The 14,538-nt window shown below is 45.2% G+C and overlaps 1 protein-coding gene across 2 annotated transcripts in view; it reads left to right on the top strand.

Moving 5' to 3' along the window:
* The first annotated feature begins 8,290 nt into the window (after positions 1-8,290).
* Positions 8,291-14,538, top strand: part of Phf20 (PHD finger protein 20) — a 113,489-nt gene continuing 107,241 nt past the window's right edge. For both annotated transcript variants that reach the window (XM_059261756.1, XM_059261759.1), the window contains exon 1: positions 8,291-8,420. The gene's annotated coding sequence lies outside the window, so the exon portion shown is untranslated. The remainder of the gene's footprint in view (positions 8,421-14,538) is intronic.

Here is a 14,538-nt window from a genome sequence, read left to right on the forward strand (position 1 = left end):
TATTTATATGAATATTTTACCTGCATGTATGTCCATGTACTAAGTGTGTGCTTGGTGCCCTCAGAGGCCTCTACCAGTGCTCTTAACCACTGAGCCAATTGTGAAATCCCAAGTATATACAATCTTTAAAAAAAGGAAAGTTAGGGCACTGGAGAGATTGCTCAGCGGTTAAGAGCACCGACTGCTCTTCCAGAGGTCCTGAGTTCAATTCCCAGCAACCACATGGTGGCTCACAACCATCTGTAATGAGATCTGGTGCCCTCTTCTGTATACATAATAAATAAATAAATCTTTAAAAAAAAAAAAAGGAAAGTTAGCTGGATAGTGGTGGCACAAGTCTTTAATCCCAGCACTTGGAAGGCAGAGGCCCGTGAGTCTCTAGGAAGAGGCCAGCCTGGTCTACAGAGCTAGTTCCAGGACAGCCAGGGCTACACAAAGAAAAGAAACCCTGTCTCAAAAAAAAAAAAAAAAAAAAAAAAAAAAAAAAAAAACCTAAAGAAAATAAATAAGTAAGTAAGAAAGACCAAAAAAGAAAGAAAGAAAAGTTAGGAAGCTGGGTGTGGTGGCCCTTGCCTTTAATCCTAGCACTCAGGAGGCAGAGGCAGGTGAATCTGTGAGTTTGAGGCCCGACTGGTCTATATAGAGTTCCAGGCCAGCTAGAGATGCATAATAGATCCTTGTGGTGGTATTGTGTTCCCCCAAATATTGTACACCCTAATAAACTTATCTGGGGTCAGAGAACAGAACAGCCACTAGATACAGAGGCCAGAAAATGATGGCACACACACCTTTAATCCTATCACTTGGGAGGCAGAGATCCATCTGGATCTCTGTGAGTTTAAAGCCACACTGGAAACAGCCAGGCATGGTGACTCACGCCTTTAATCCATGAAGTGAGCCTTTAATCCCAGGAAGTGATGGCAGAAAGCAGAAAAGTATATAAGGTGTGAAAACCATAAACTGGCTGGTTAAGCTTTTAGGCTTTGAGCAGCACAATTCAGCTGAGATCCATTTGGATGAGGACTCAGAGGCTTCCAGTCTGAGGAAACAGGATCAGCTGAGGAATTGATGAGGTGAGGTGGCTGTGGCTTGTTCTGCTTCTCTGATCTTCCAGCATTCACCCCAATACCTGGCTCTGGGTTTGTTTTTATTAATAAGACCCTTTAAGATTCCTGCTACAGATCCTGTCTCAAAAAGGGGGGGGGTAGCTGAAGAGATATGTGCAGGTAAAATATTCAAACACAGAAAACAAAAATAAATATTAAATAGAAACGAAAGGAAGGAAGGAAGGAAGGAAGGAAGGAAGGAAGGAAGGAAGGAAGGAAGGAAAGACTTTAAGAATGATCATCACGCCGGGCGGTGGTGGCGCACGCCTTTAATCCCAGCACTCGGGAGGCAGAGCCAGGTGGATCTCTGTGAGTTTGAGGCCAGCCTGGGCTACAGAGTGAGTTCCAGGAAAGGCGCAAAGCTACACAGAGAAACCCTGTCTCGAAAAACCAAAAAAAAAAAAAAAAAAAGAACGATCATCACAGCTGAGTGGTGGTGGCACATGCCAACAGATGTGAGCTGGAGGCCAGCCTGGTCTACAGAGTGAGTTCTAGGACAGCCAGGGCTACACAGAGAAGCCCTGTCTTGAAAAACAAACAAACAAACAAACAAACAAACAAAAAGAATGATCATCATTAGTGGAATTTTTTATTGCAGCATTGTTATCTGAAATAAAGTAAATGGCCCTTCTTTGCTACCTTTTATTTTGATACTCTTTTTGTATGTTTGAGACTTGGTCTCTCTACGTAGGCCTGACTATCCTGAAATTCAGCATATAGACGAGGCTGGCCCTGAACTTACAGAGAACAACTCACCTGCCTCTGCCTCTGCCTCCTGAGTGCTAAGATTAACAATGTGTGCCACCACACCCAGCTTTAACACCTTTAAAAAATAATTTAATCTGTATTTTATGTGTATGAATGTTTGCTTGCATGTATGTGTATCCCAGTGATGATGGATATTCAGTAACTAGAGTTTAGATGGTTTGTGAGTCACCATGTGATGCTGGGAACTGGACCCTGGGTCCTCTGCAAGAGCAGCAAGTGCTCTTAAGCACTGAGCCATCTCTCTAGCCCCTTCGTTCTGGATTCTTTGTCTCATTTTACCATCAAGCCGGGCCCCATTGTTGGCTAGTTGGTTGGTTTATTGTATTGTTTCATTTTGTTTTCTTTTTTCTTTTTATGTGTATAGCTGTTTAGCCTGCATGTATGTCTGTACATCACAGACATACCTGATACCTTCAGAGGGCAAAATAGGACATTAGATTCCCAGGGGCTGGCATTACTGGAGACAGTTTGGAACCTTCATGTGGGTTCTGGGACTAGAACCCAGGTCCTCTGGAAGAGCAGCTAGTGCTTTCAACCACTGAGCTGTCTTTCCAGGCCCATGATTTTTTGTTTTGCTTTGAGATAGGATCTCACTATGTAGCTCTGGCTAGCCTGGAACTCACTGCATAGAGCAGGCTGCCTCTGAGCAGAGCTCTACTTGCCTCTGTCTCCCTTGTGCTGGGATTAGAGACCTGTTTTCACTGCACTCCGCTTTAGGGCCTAGTTCCTGCTTTTTAAGTGGTCTGGGTAGATTTTTCTCTTTTCAGTGGCTCAGACAAGAATGTCTTCTTCCTCCTCCTTCAGCTCCCCCACTTAGAATATTGCCAAATGATGGAAATACAATGACATTCTACTTATTTCTCCTCATCCTCACTTAGGGAGTGGTTAAGGCCTGAAGAACTCAGGAACTTTCCATCCAAGTCAGACAGGAAAGACCTCAGGGTGAGGCCAGGAAAGACTCAGGTTGCCCGTGAGCCAGGCACTGTGGCAAAGAGGCTCTGGGAGCTCTGGTAGGCTGCTTTTGCGGTTCTAGCTTCCTGAGTTCTCATGCTGTCTGATTGCAGAGCTCTCTTCCTGGGTCTGTTGTTGGGTGTTGGGCTGACATGATGAGTTCTGTACATCGTACCTCCGAGAGCTAAGGAGCTTGCTTTTTTATTTTACTTCTCTCGTCATCTCCATGACAGACTTCATTGTAAATGTCCTGAGGTTGTGTATGAAGATTTGCCCAGCCAAGTTTGAGAAAGATCAGTTTCCTAACTTCAGTTGTTGTTGTTGTTGTTGTTTTGTTTTTTTAAGACAGAGTTTCTCTGTAACCTTGCCTGTCCTGGGACTCTCTGTAGACCAGGTTGGCCTCGAACTCAGAGATCCATCTGCCTCTGCCTCCAGAGTGCTGGGATTAAAGGCGTGCACCACCACTGCCTGGTAAAGTTTCTAATTTAGTATCTTGTGTTTGGTCTTTATTATTTTATTTATTTATTTAATTTTTTTCTTTTTCTTTTTTTGAGAGAGTTTCATTGTGTAGCTCTGCCTGGCCTGGAACACACTATGTATATCAGGTTGGCCTGACTGCCTCCTGACTTCTAGGATTAAATGTGACTTATTTTTTGAAGAAGTATCTTAAATATGCTATACTCAAAATCAAGTAGGAAAACAAAGGATTATTTGGGGCTGGGGAGATGGTTCAGTGGTTAGGAACACTTGGTACTCTTCCTCAGGTACTGAGTTCAATTCTTAGCATCTACATGGGCCTAATGGCCACTGGTAACTCCAGTCCCAGGGGCATCTGATGCCCTTTCCTGGTCTTCACTTCCACGACATGCACACAGTGCACAGACAGACATGCAGGCAAGTCACCAATATACATTATATCAAAATAAATCAATCTTTTCTACAATTTTAAGGAGAATTTATGCTGTGTAGTCTGAAACTTGCCCAGTTTGCAACAATCTAAAGTTAAAAACTGTAGGAAAAAGTCCCAGCGGTGGTGGCACACGCCTTTAATCCCAGCACTCAGGAGGCAGAGCCAGGTGGATCTCTGTGAGTTCAAGGCCAGCCTGGTCTACAGTGAGATCTAGGACAGGCACCAAATCTACACAGAGAAATCCTGTCTCGAAAAACCAAAAATAAAATAAAATAAAATAAAATAAAATAAAATAAAATAAATAAAATAAAAATTAAATAAAATAAAAAAAATAAAAACTGTAGGAAAAAACCCACTGTCTTCAAAGCTCGAGCTTTCTTATGACAGCCACAGAGATCTTGGACTTTGTGTCTTAGAATTAGATCCCTTGTGTTCAAGTCTCCATGGACCATTTCTGCTTTTCGTAGCTTCTTTGCTCTTGTCCAAGGTTATAAATGATTCATACTGGGTTTATTTATTTATTTGTTTGTTTGTTTGTTTCATGCATGTTTGACTGCATATGACAGTGTTGGATTCCCTGCAACTAGAGTTACAGACAGGTGTGAGCTGCCATGTGGATGCTGGGAATTGAGCCCATGTCCTCTGGAAGAGCAACCAGTGCTCTTAACTGCTCAGCCATCTCTCCAGCCCCCTACTATTGAGATTTCTTTTTCTTTTTTTCTTTTTCCTTTTAGATACTGAAGCTTGAATCCAGATTCTCCTGTATGCTAGGCATGTGTTCTACCACTCTATATTTCCAGCTCTGTCTTTAAATTTTGTAAAGTGTTTTAAGGGGTTGGGAAGGTAGCCGAGCAGATAAAGGCACTCACCACCAAACCTGAATACCTTAGTTCAATCTCTAGTACCCTAATGGTAGAAGGGAAAAACTGACTCCCACCAACAGTCCTCAGACCTCCACATGGGAGCTAGGGTAAGGCCCCCTCTACCTGCCCACACCCAAACAAATTTTTTAGAGTTCTTTTGTGTCTGTACATGCATGTGGGTCATGGCATTCCTGGGGGGGCAGAGAACAGCTCTGTGGAACCAGTCCTCTCCTTTACTTTTATGTGGGCCCGGGGCTTGAACTCAGGTCACTAGGCTTTTCAGGGTACATGCTCTTATTTGGTGAGCTATCTGGCTAGCCCCAGCTACTTATTATTTATCTATTTATTTATTTGAGACAAGGTCTCACTATGTATCCCTGGCTAGCCTGGAACTTGCTATGTGGCTGAGGCTGGTTTCAAACTCGTGGAGAGCTTCCTGCCTCTGCTTCTGGAGTGCTAGGATTAAAGCCCTATGCCACCATGCCAAACATGCTTTTTTTGTTTGTTTGTAGCCCTGTGTAGCTCTGGCTGTCCTGCATCTCACTCTGTAGACCAGGCTGGCTTCCAGTTCACAGAGATCTGCCTGCCTCTCCTCCCAAGTTCTGGGATTAAAGGTGTGTGTCACAGGCTGGAGAGATGGCTCAGAGGTTAAAAGCACTGACTGCTCTTCCAGAGGTCCTGAGTTCAATTCCCAGCAACCACATGGTGGCTCACAACCATCTGTAATGAGATCTGGTGCCCTCTTCTGGACTGCAGTCATATATGCTGTATACATAATAAATAAATAAATCTTAAAAAAAAATTAAAAAAGGTGTATGTCACTACCTCCGGACCCAACTTACTCTTTATTTGCAGAAAGGTGTCATTAAGTCGCTCAGGCTGACGTTTGTGATCCTCTTGCCTTCACCTCTTGAGTATCTAGCAGGACAAAGCTAAGCCCCCAAGGCCTGGCTTCAAAGTGTCATTTCACTGGTAACCAATTCATTACGCTAGAGCAGATCCTAAACAATGGAGTAGTTTATATACGGACACTAAGATATCTTTATTTTTTTGTATTGGTAAGAGTTGCAAATCCATCCATGTTCCTCAACTAAATGTCCCTTTATGTTGAGTTTGATATTAAAAATCCCATAGACTATTGGAGTACTCTAGAGAACGTGGACAAGAAGAACCTTACGGAGATCACAAACTGAGACTTGTAACAGGAAGTCAGCCTTATAAGTCCTCCTCCTTATAAGAAAAATAGACCGGGTGTGGTGGTGATGCACACCTCTTTTTTTGTGTTGTTTGTTTGTTTTTTTTTGTTTGTTTGTTTTTCAAGACAGGGTTTCTCTGTGTAGTTTTGGAGCCTGTCCTGCATCTTACTCTGTAGACCAGGCTAATCTCGAACTCACAGAGATCTGCCTGGCTCTGCCTCCTGAGTGCTGGGATTAAAGTCGTGCACCACTGCCACCCGGTGGTGATGCATACCTTTAATCTCAGCACTCGAGAGGCAGAGGTAGGCAGATCTCTGTAAGTTTAAGGCCAGCCTGGTTTACAGAGCAAGTTCCAGGACAGCTAGAACTATTATTACACTGAGAAACCGTGTCTCAAAAATACAAAACAAACAAACAAACAAAAAAAATAGTAACAACTAGATAAGTATGGCTGCACATACCTGCCATACATAAGGAGACCCAAATATACAAATAAAATAAACATTAAAAAGTAACCTTTTCAAAGGCCCAGAGGCTAAAAAGAGCCGTAGGAAATGACATAAGACATATATAAATGACATACTTACAGTCAAAACACCACTATACATACAAACAAAATAAACAAAGAAAAATGCCAGTGAATGAGTAGGGTGTCTTCTTTAGCTGGGGCATGGTGATGCACACCTTTATTCCTCACACTCTGTAGACGAGGCTGATCTCAAACTCCTAGAGATCTGCCTGCCTCTGACTCCCTAGTGTTGTCATTAAAGACCTGTGTCGCCACACCCAGCCAATTAAAGAAAATTTAAAAGAGAAAATGACAGAAAAGAGCTGGGCATGGTTGCTCATGACTGCGATTCCAGCATTTGGAAGGCCTAGAGAGGAGAAGCACTTGAGTTTGAGGACAGCCTGGGCTCTAGAGAGTGACCTTGTTTAAAAAAGAAAGGGACCAGGGTAGTGTTGTGTGAAGCCTGCTGTGAAGAATTCTTAAAACTAAACAAAACAAAACAACCATGTCTCCAGAGCCACATTAATTAAAAGGCCAGTGACTGTGGAGAGTTTGGAATGTTTCAGGTCTCAACTCTGTGTCAGACCTAATGTCCTGATAAACTTTTGGAATGTATAGTCAGTTAATGAAACCCTATTCTCCACCCACGGAAGGGCTAAGAATGCTACCAGATAGCATCTAAGGTCTACAGTTGAGATTACCCCATCTTACTTAATGTTTCTACTAATTTTTTGTTTGTTAGCTTTTTGAGACAGGGTTTCTCTACATAGTCCTACCTGTCCTGGAACTTACTATGGAGACCAAGCAGGCCTTGAATTCACAGAGATTCACCTGGCCAGCCTCCCTAGTGCTGGGATAAACGGTGCGAACCACCCACCACTTCGGCCTCTACTAATGTATTTTTTAAAATGCCTTGGTTTATAACTTTCTTTGTTCTGTTGCTATAAAACTCCATGAAGCTATTTCCATGAAGTAGGTAATTTAAATCTGTGTTTTTCCAGGGCATGATCATTCACACTTTGGCTCCAAAAACTTTCTCTTACTTCCTTTGACTTGAGAGCTATGTTTTTACATGGAAGATGCACTCCAGGGTCAGAGAGATGTGGATCACTGTGAGTTCAAGGCTATCCTTGTCAACTGTATGTATTGAGTTCCAGACTAGCCACTGCTACACATTGAAACTGTCTCAAACAAACAAGAAAGAAAAACAGAACGACAGAAAATGTGGTCAGATAAGCAAAGGCATAGGATACAGAAGGACAGATTGATTGATGGGTTAAGTAGCATGGAGAAGTGATGTGATTAGACTTATAATTTAAGAAGCGCAAGTCTGGTTGCTTCCAGTGTCAAAGCAAGTCATGATCGCCCCTGTAAATGGCAATTTCAACACTTCTTGTTGGCACTTGCTGAGTCCCGCTGGGAAAATCTCTCTTTTGTGGTGGCTGCATCTTGGACCTTGGTCCCTAGAGACAAAATACAGTTTAGTTTTGTTTTTTTTCCTCAGCAGCCATAGGAATCCTTTTCTAGGGATGAGAGCAAAGACAGAGGTGAGAAGGTTCAGTTGAGAGAGGCAAAGCACACAGGGCAGGCTGGATGTGTGAGAATGAGAAAGCCTGGTGACACTCGAGCTTGAAGGCTTGGCTCTTCGTCTGGAGAAGGGAACAAGGTGTTTTGAAAAGCCCTGGCGTGTGAAGGACGGATTGGAAGAGGGAAAGTAACGAGCTGTAAAGACCGCGATCTTCGTGGAGAGTGGTGACAGGAGGCTGGAGGAAAGTGGGTGACTTCCAGATGCAGTAAGGGAGGCCAATTAAGGCAGCAGATGGGCAGCATCCAGGCCCTGGCTTCTGGTGACCTCAGCGGTCACGGGTGAGTGCGGACTTGGTGTTCCCGCGTCAGGGAGGTGGGCGTGGCCTGCTCGCGCGGTCGTCCCGGTGACCGGGCGGGGCGGGGCCCGGGGCGGGGCCGCCGGGCCGCTGCGTCACTCGGTGGTGGCGATGGTGCGTGTGTGTAGGGGGCGGGGGATACGCTGGGCGCGTCCCCGGGGTCACGTGGTGCGCAGCGCGCACAGTCCTTCTGTCGGTTGGTCCTGGAGCGGCGCAGCAGGAGCGGGGCCGTGAGGTGAGCTCGTGGCGAGGCGCGGCGACGCGAAGCCAGCTGGCTGGGGCCGTGGCGGGGGCAGGCCCCGTGCCGCGCGCGCGCCGTGCGGGCGGGACCGGGGACGGACGTCTCCGCTACTGCGGGACCCTAGCTCAGCCCCGCTCCCCGTCTGGCCCCCGATCACCCAGCCCCGGAGGGAGGCCTGGGGACCGCTGCTGTGAGCGTGGCGGGCGTGCGAGTGCCGCCCAATCACTGCGGCTGCCTGCGGGAGTGACGGCCACTACGGCCAATCAGCGCGGCCCGAGGGGGCTGGGCTGCGAGGTGCGGGCCCGGGGCGCGGAACGGGGCTGTGGGGGTGGGGAGGAGTGCCGGAGCTGCACCCCCAGCTTGGCCCGTGAGATTGGGGCGCAGCCTACGCTGCTGCCTCTGCCGCGGGAACGCGTTTTCGTGTAGTGCCTTTCTTATCCTGCTCTGGGAAGCACACCCTCTCCTCAAGACCCTGTATATGGGAGTGTCCCCTTTCTCTGTAGTTTGGAAAATCTGGGCGTCGCTCCCCTTCCTTAAGCTCTTGTCCTGGGATTTTCTCTCAGTTTCTAACCATCCCTAAGAACAGACTGAAGGCGTACTCGCTCTTCTTTGCTCCCCTATACTGAGGGGACACTCCCATATTCCAACCTAATTAACAGTTCTCTCTTTTCAGTTTGGGGTTCAGTCTGCAGATAGTTCCCTCAGAAGTCAGATCAGTAACCAAAGTTTTGGGATACTTCATTATATCCCACAACTCTGAGGAAAAGAATTCTTCTTTCCAGCCCCCAAATCTGGTATGTTTTCAGAAGTTAGTGAATTTGAGGGCCAGTTCTCTTTTTTTTTAGTCCTGCAGTCTGAGGTGAGCGTCCCTCCCTTTCAGGTTCTAGTCCAACTCCTGATGGTATGGCAAGTAGTTTCCAATTTCACTTATAAAGGAATTCACTGTCTTGTCCTTAAGTCTGTCCTTGCGGTTGCATTTTTCATGCTTACTCCAAGCTAACTGATTTCTTGGGGGAGACTCGCTTTCCTACCTAAGAGTATGTTTGCTTTCTGGGTCTCTTCAAGGTTTGAGATGCACCTCTTTTAGCAGGAAACATATCACCCTGTGGGTGCAGCAAGTGCTGGGCACACCTTTCTCCTGGATCCTCCCACTCCAAGATGGGATTGTTCTTGAGCACCCTCCCCACCCAACCATTTTTCTACCTCGTCCTTTTTTCTAATTGAAAAAAAAAAAGTTTATTTATTTGGTGTGTGTCATGACATGTATGTGGCAATCACAGGACAGCTTGCAGGATCCCTCTGCTTCCACTTTTGTGGGTTCTAGGAATCAAACTCAGGTGGTCATTCTTGGCTGCAAGTGTCAAGCCGTCTAGCTAACCAGTCATCTTGTTTTGAGACCAGGTCTTGCTTTAAGTTCATGATCCTCCTGCCTTGGCATCTGTGCTGAGATTACAGGTGCTCCTTCCTGTACCATCTCTTTCCTCTGTCTCTCTCTTTTTGGTTTTTCAAGACAGGGCTTCTCTGTGTAGCTCTGGCTGTCCTGGATCTCAGCCTGTAGACCAGGCTGACCTCGAACTCACAGAGGTCCATTTTGGTACCTGTCCTGGATCTCGCTCTGCCACCGCCCGGCCTCTCTTTCTTTTAAGCTTTTCTGCCATTCAAGATAGTTTCACTCTTGAGTTTCCTTCCCTCTTTAGAGCCACATTCCCCTTCCTGTGCTCTCCAGGGCTCTGTAGTGGGTCTCTTTGGTCTTCCTCTGTTGACTGCGTATCTGCAGAACACTCTGTGTCTTTTTTTTTTTTTTTTTCTTTTCCCCAGGGCAGTTCTTTTAGTCACCCCTCCCGAGCCTTTCTTTCCTGACAGGATCCCCTTCCATACCCATGGCTTTCATTGTTGTAAGGCCCTGTCTCATGAAGTAGTCCAGGTTATCCTGGAACTTATTGGGTAGTCCAGGTTGGCTTTGAACCCATGAGGATCCCCCTGCCTCAGCCTCACAAATGCTGGGATTACAGGCAAGAACTACCATGCCTGGCTCACATGACTTTTTATATGTCCTTTATCTTTCTGCAAATAGGAATTCTCTTTTGGTTCACTGTCCAGGCATTTTCCTGGTTTCTGGTTCCTGTTGGTCACTGTTGTGCTTATCTTACGATAACGATTCTCCTCTCTCTTGCTCTTTGTTGGAGGTGGCCATAAGACCAGGGCCGCCAGACCTGTTGCTGGAGTCAAAATGTAAAGGAATCCCCTTGTAATTTTTGGTTATTCTTAGGACTCTTAATTCTGTGATGCATTACTTCCTGTAAGTTTCTGGTGAAGCTCTCAATTGTTTTAGTGGGTCTGATCACAGCAATCAAGACAGGAGGATTATTGCAAATTTAAGGCTGCCTGGTCCATATAATGAGTTCCAGGCTAGCTAAGGATACATGGCAAGACCCTGTCTCAGACAAACAGATCTGATTAGGTAGGTTTTACTCCCCCCTCCCTCCCAACACATCCCATGTCTTTGTTTTGTTTTTTTCTCAAGACAGTTTTTCTGTGTAGGCCTGTCTGTCCTGGAACTCACTCTGTAGACCAGTCTGACCTCAGACTCACAAGAGATCGCTTGCCTGAGGGCTGGGATTAAAGGCGTGTGCCACCACTGCCTGGCTTCTTTTTTAACTTCTTTGTTCTGGGTGAGGGGGCTTCAAGAGATTTTTCTAGTAATGTATATCTTCTAACTCTAAACTTAGTATAAAGAAAAGAAGTCATGTGGGCTGAGGGATGTAGCTCAGTGGTGGAATATTTGCCTACAGTATGTGGAGGGCCAGGATTTGATCCTCAGCATGAAAAACAGTGTGCAGCTGGGCTGTGGTGGCGCACGCCTTTAATCCCAGCACTCAGGAGGCAGAGGCAGGCGGATCTCTATGAGTTCGAGGCTAGACTGGTCTACAAAGTGAGTTCCAGGACAGCTAGAACTGTAACAGAGAAACCCTGTCTTGAAAAAACAAAACAAAACAAAACAAAAAACAAAAAAAACCCCCAAAAACAAACAAAAAACCCCCCAAAAAAACCCAGTGTGTGATTCTGCTTCAAAAAAAATAAATGAATGAATAGAAAGAAAGAAAAGAAAAACTGTATGTAGATCTCTCTCTCTTTCGTGTCCTTGATTAATATTTGCCTGTCTTTTCTCCTGACCCCCACTTTAAAAATCTCCAAACACCTGGGACATCTTGTCTCAATAGGTCCTCACCCCTAATATTTCTCTTTCCCTCTCCAGATTTTTGCATAGGGCTTTTCAGCCTTGAACCCCTGATTAATTTCTCCACAGCTGGAGTTTCCAATGCTTAGGGTATAATGACTCCTCTGACCTTTCTTCCTTTTGGGAAGTACTTGAATGTGCAGCTGCACGAGGCAGGCTGGGGGAGGGAATTTGGATCTGAGAAGCTATACCAGTAGGACAGGGCAGGAATACAGCATTTGAAGATCCAAGGCCTGAATCTCATTTGGAAACTGGACATTTGCCAGGCACCTGCTTCCTAGGGATGCTGGGAGATTTAATGGCACCCCCGGGAACCTGTAGGAATTAATGGGGCTTGTGGGGAAGTGCCCCAAACTCAGTGTGAGAACTTGAATAAAATTGACCGTTGTTGTGCTTTGGAACAGCTAACCTACTTCAAATTTTTTGTTCACTAAAGTCCTAGAGCTAAGTTATGTTATTTCAGGAAGGGAAATAAATCCCGTGTTCAGAACTACATTTCTATAAAAAAAAAAAAGAGAAAAAAAAAAGAATGGAGGTCTGTGAGTAGTACCTAATAAACTGTGATCTGCTTAAGTGAACAGGTAGTTTGTCTCTTTATTTGGCTGTTGCTGCTCCATCTGTATAGTGCAATAAGTACACCCTTGATGGCCCTACATTCCTGCTTCTCATCCTGGATGTGCCTGTCTTGTTAAAATGCTTGCTCTGATATAGTAGATGGGGGATGGGTCTGAGTATATGCCATTCTAGTTTTTGGGTGGTATTAAGATTAGGTAAGTACACATTGAGTAGCCAGATTTCCGTATACAGCTGGAGTGTTCAGTGAAAACAGAAAACTGATTGTTAAACAAATGCTGGGGTATTGTTTTCCACTGTCCCTTTGTTCAGACACACACACACACACACACACACATCTCAAAGTTGTACGAGTCCATTGTTCTCAGACAGGATCTTGTCTTGAATTATCTATGTAGCCTAGGCTAGGCTTGAACATACACTTCTTTTTTTTTTTTTTTTTTTTGGTTTTTCGAGACAGGGTTTCTTTGTGTAGCTTTGCGCCTTTCCTGGGACTCACTTGGTAGCCCAGGCTGGCCTTGAACTCACAGAGATCCGCCTGGCTCTGCCTCCCGAGTGCTGGGATTAAAGGCATGCGCCACCACCGCCCGGCTGAACATACACTTCTTATGCTGGGATTACAGATTTACACCACTGTGCCTAATTTCTTTTTTATTTTATTTTATTTTTTTCTTTTTGGTTTTTTAAAGTCAGGATCCTGGAGAGCTCTGTAGATCACACTGGCCCTGAACTCTCAGAGATCTCCTGCCTCTGCCTCTGGGGTGCTGGGATTAAGGGAGTGTGCCATCACGACTTGGTTGGCCCAATTTCTTTTTCCCCTCCCTTTTTTTAGTTAAAAAAAAAAAAAAAAGAAAAGGAAAGGTTATTTCATTTTATGTGTTTGCCTGCATGTATTTATCTGCACCATGAGTATGCCTAGTGCCCACAGAGGTCAGAAAAGGGAGTTGGATCCCCTGGATCTGAAGTTACAGTCAATTGTGACTTGCTTTGTGACTGCTAGGAATTGAACTGGGCTCCTCTGAAAGATCAGCCAAGCCAGTACTCTTAATCCATGAGCCATCTCTCCAGCCTCAAACCCTCCTCCCCACTTTTTGAGATAGTCTTGCTATGTGTAGCCCAAGGCTGTCTTCTTACCTCTGGTCTGGTACTGTAGATAGTTGCCACTGTTCCTGGCTAACCTTTAGCTTTTTAAACTGTCTACAAAATTTATTGGTTTCTCTGTATATTGCCATATTTAAGTGCTTAAAAATATATTGCTTAAAGGTGAACTTTTTTTTTTTTGGCCTTGGGTACTGAGGTTTGAACCAGGATGTTGTACATTCAAGACAAGTGTTCTTTTTGTTTTTTGTTTTTTTGTTGTTTCTTGAGACAGGGTTTCTCTGTGTTGTTTTGGTGCCTGTTGTACATTCAAGACAAGTGTTCTTCTTTTTTGTTTTGTTTTGTTTTGTTTCTTGAGACAGGGTTTCTCTGTGTTGTTTTGGTGCCTGTTCTGGATCTTGCTCTGTAGACCAGGCTGGCCTCGAACTCACAGAGGTCCGTCTGGCTCTGCCTCCTGAGTGCTGGGATTAAAGGCCACCACTGCCTTGACTGGCTTTGAACTCCTGATCCTCTACCTCCCAAGTACTAGAATTCTAAGCATCTGCTACTTATGCCCAGTTCTCAGTGGGTTTTTCCATTCTGAATCTCTTAAATCATTTGTACCTGTTTGCCTGTTAGTTTTCATGGCACTTTTCCAATATGATCCTAGTCTAGGCCCTGATCAGGACGAACCTGAATGACAAGACTGTTTTGTGTCCCTGATCTTCCCCTAAGCCTTCCATTCCTCACACGAATGTCAGATTATCTTCAGGGACAGATTTGATCTGGATCTGGCACTAGTCCCAGCTCTTACACTCACATGTGACCTTAGGCAAATCACGTTGTGCTCTTAGGGCTAGGCCTCATTCTCCCCAGCTGAATGCTGAGCAGTTACTGATTTCAAGGTTCACCCCTCACAGAATCTGTAGAGACCTTGTTTAGAGCCAGCTGCCTGCAGGAGCACCTAGTAGCAGGTCTGATTTCCTTCACATGCTTCAGTGGGCAGACTGCCAGTGGTTTCCTTGTCCCAAGTCACTTTTGCTGGCACTGTCTCCTTTTTAGCCAAATAGCCAGCTTGTCTTCACGCCCAGTGTCAACATTCTTCTGCCTCTATGTGCTCTTGTCAGTTGTGGGCTGTATTTCATTCAGAACTACCTGAAGTTCTCAAAGAAGTCTGCTTGCGTTCTCCATTCACTATTAGCTACCTATCTGCATTACTAAGGG

The sequence above is a fragment of the Peromyscus eremicus genome, chromosome 4 (assembly GCF_949786415.1).
Source record: "Peromyscus eremicus chromosome 4, PerEre_H2_v1, whole genome shotgun sequence".
NCBI classification, from domain to species: domain Eukaryota; kingdom Metazoa; phylum Chordata; class Mammalia; order Rodentia; family Cricetidae; genus Peromyscus; species Peromyscus eremicus.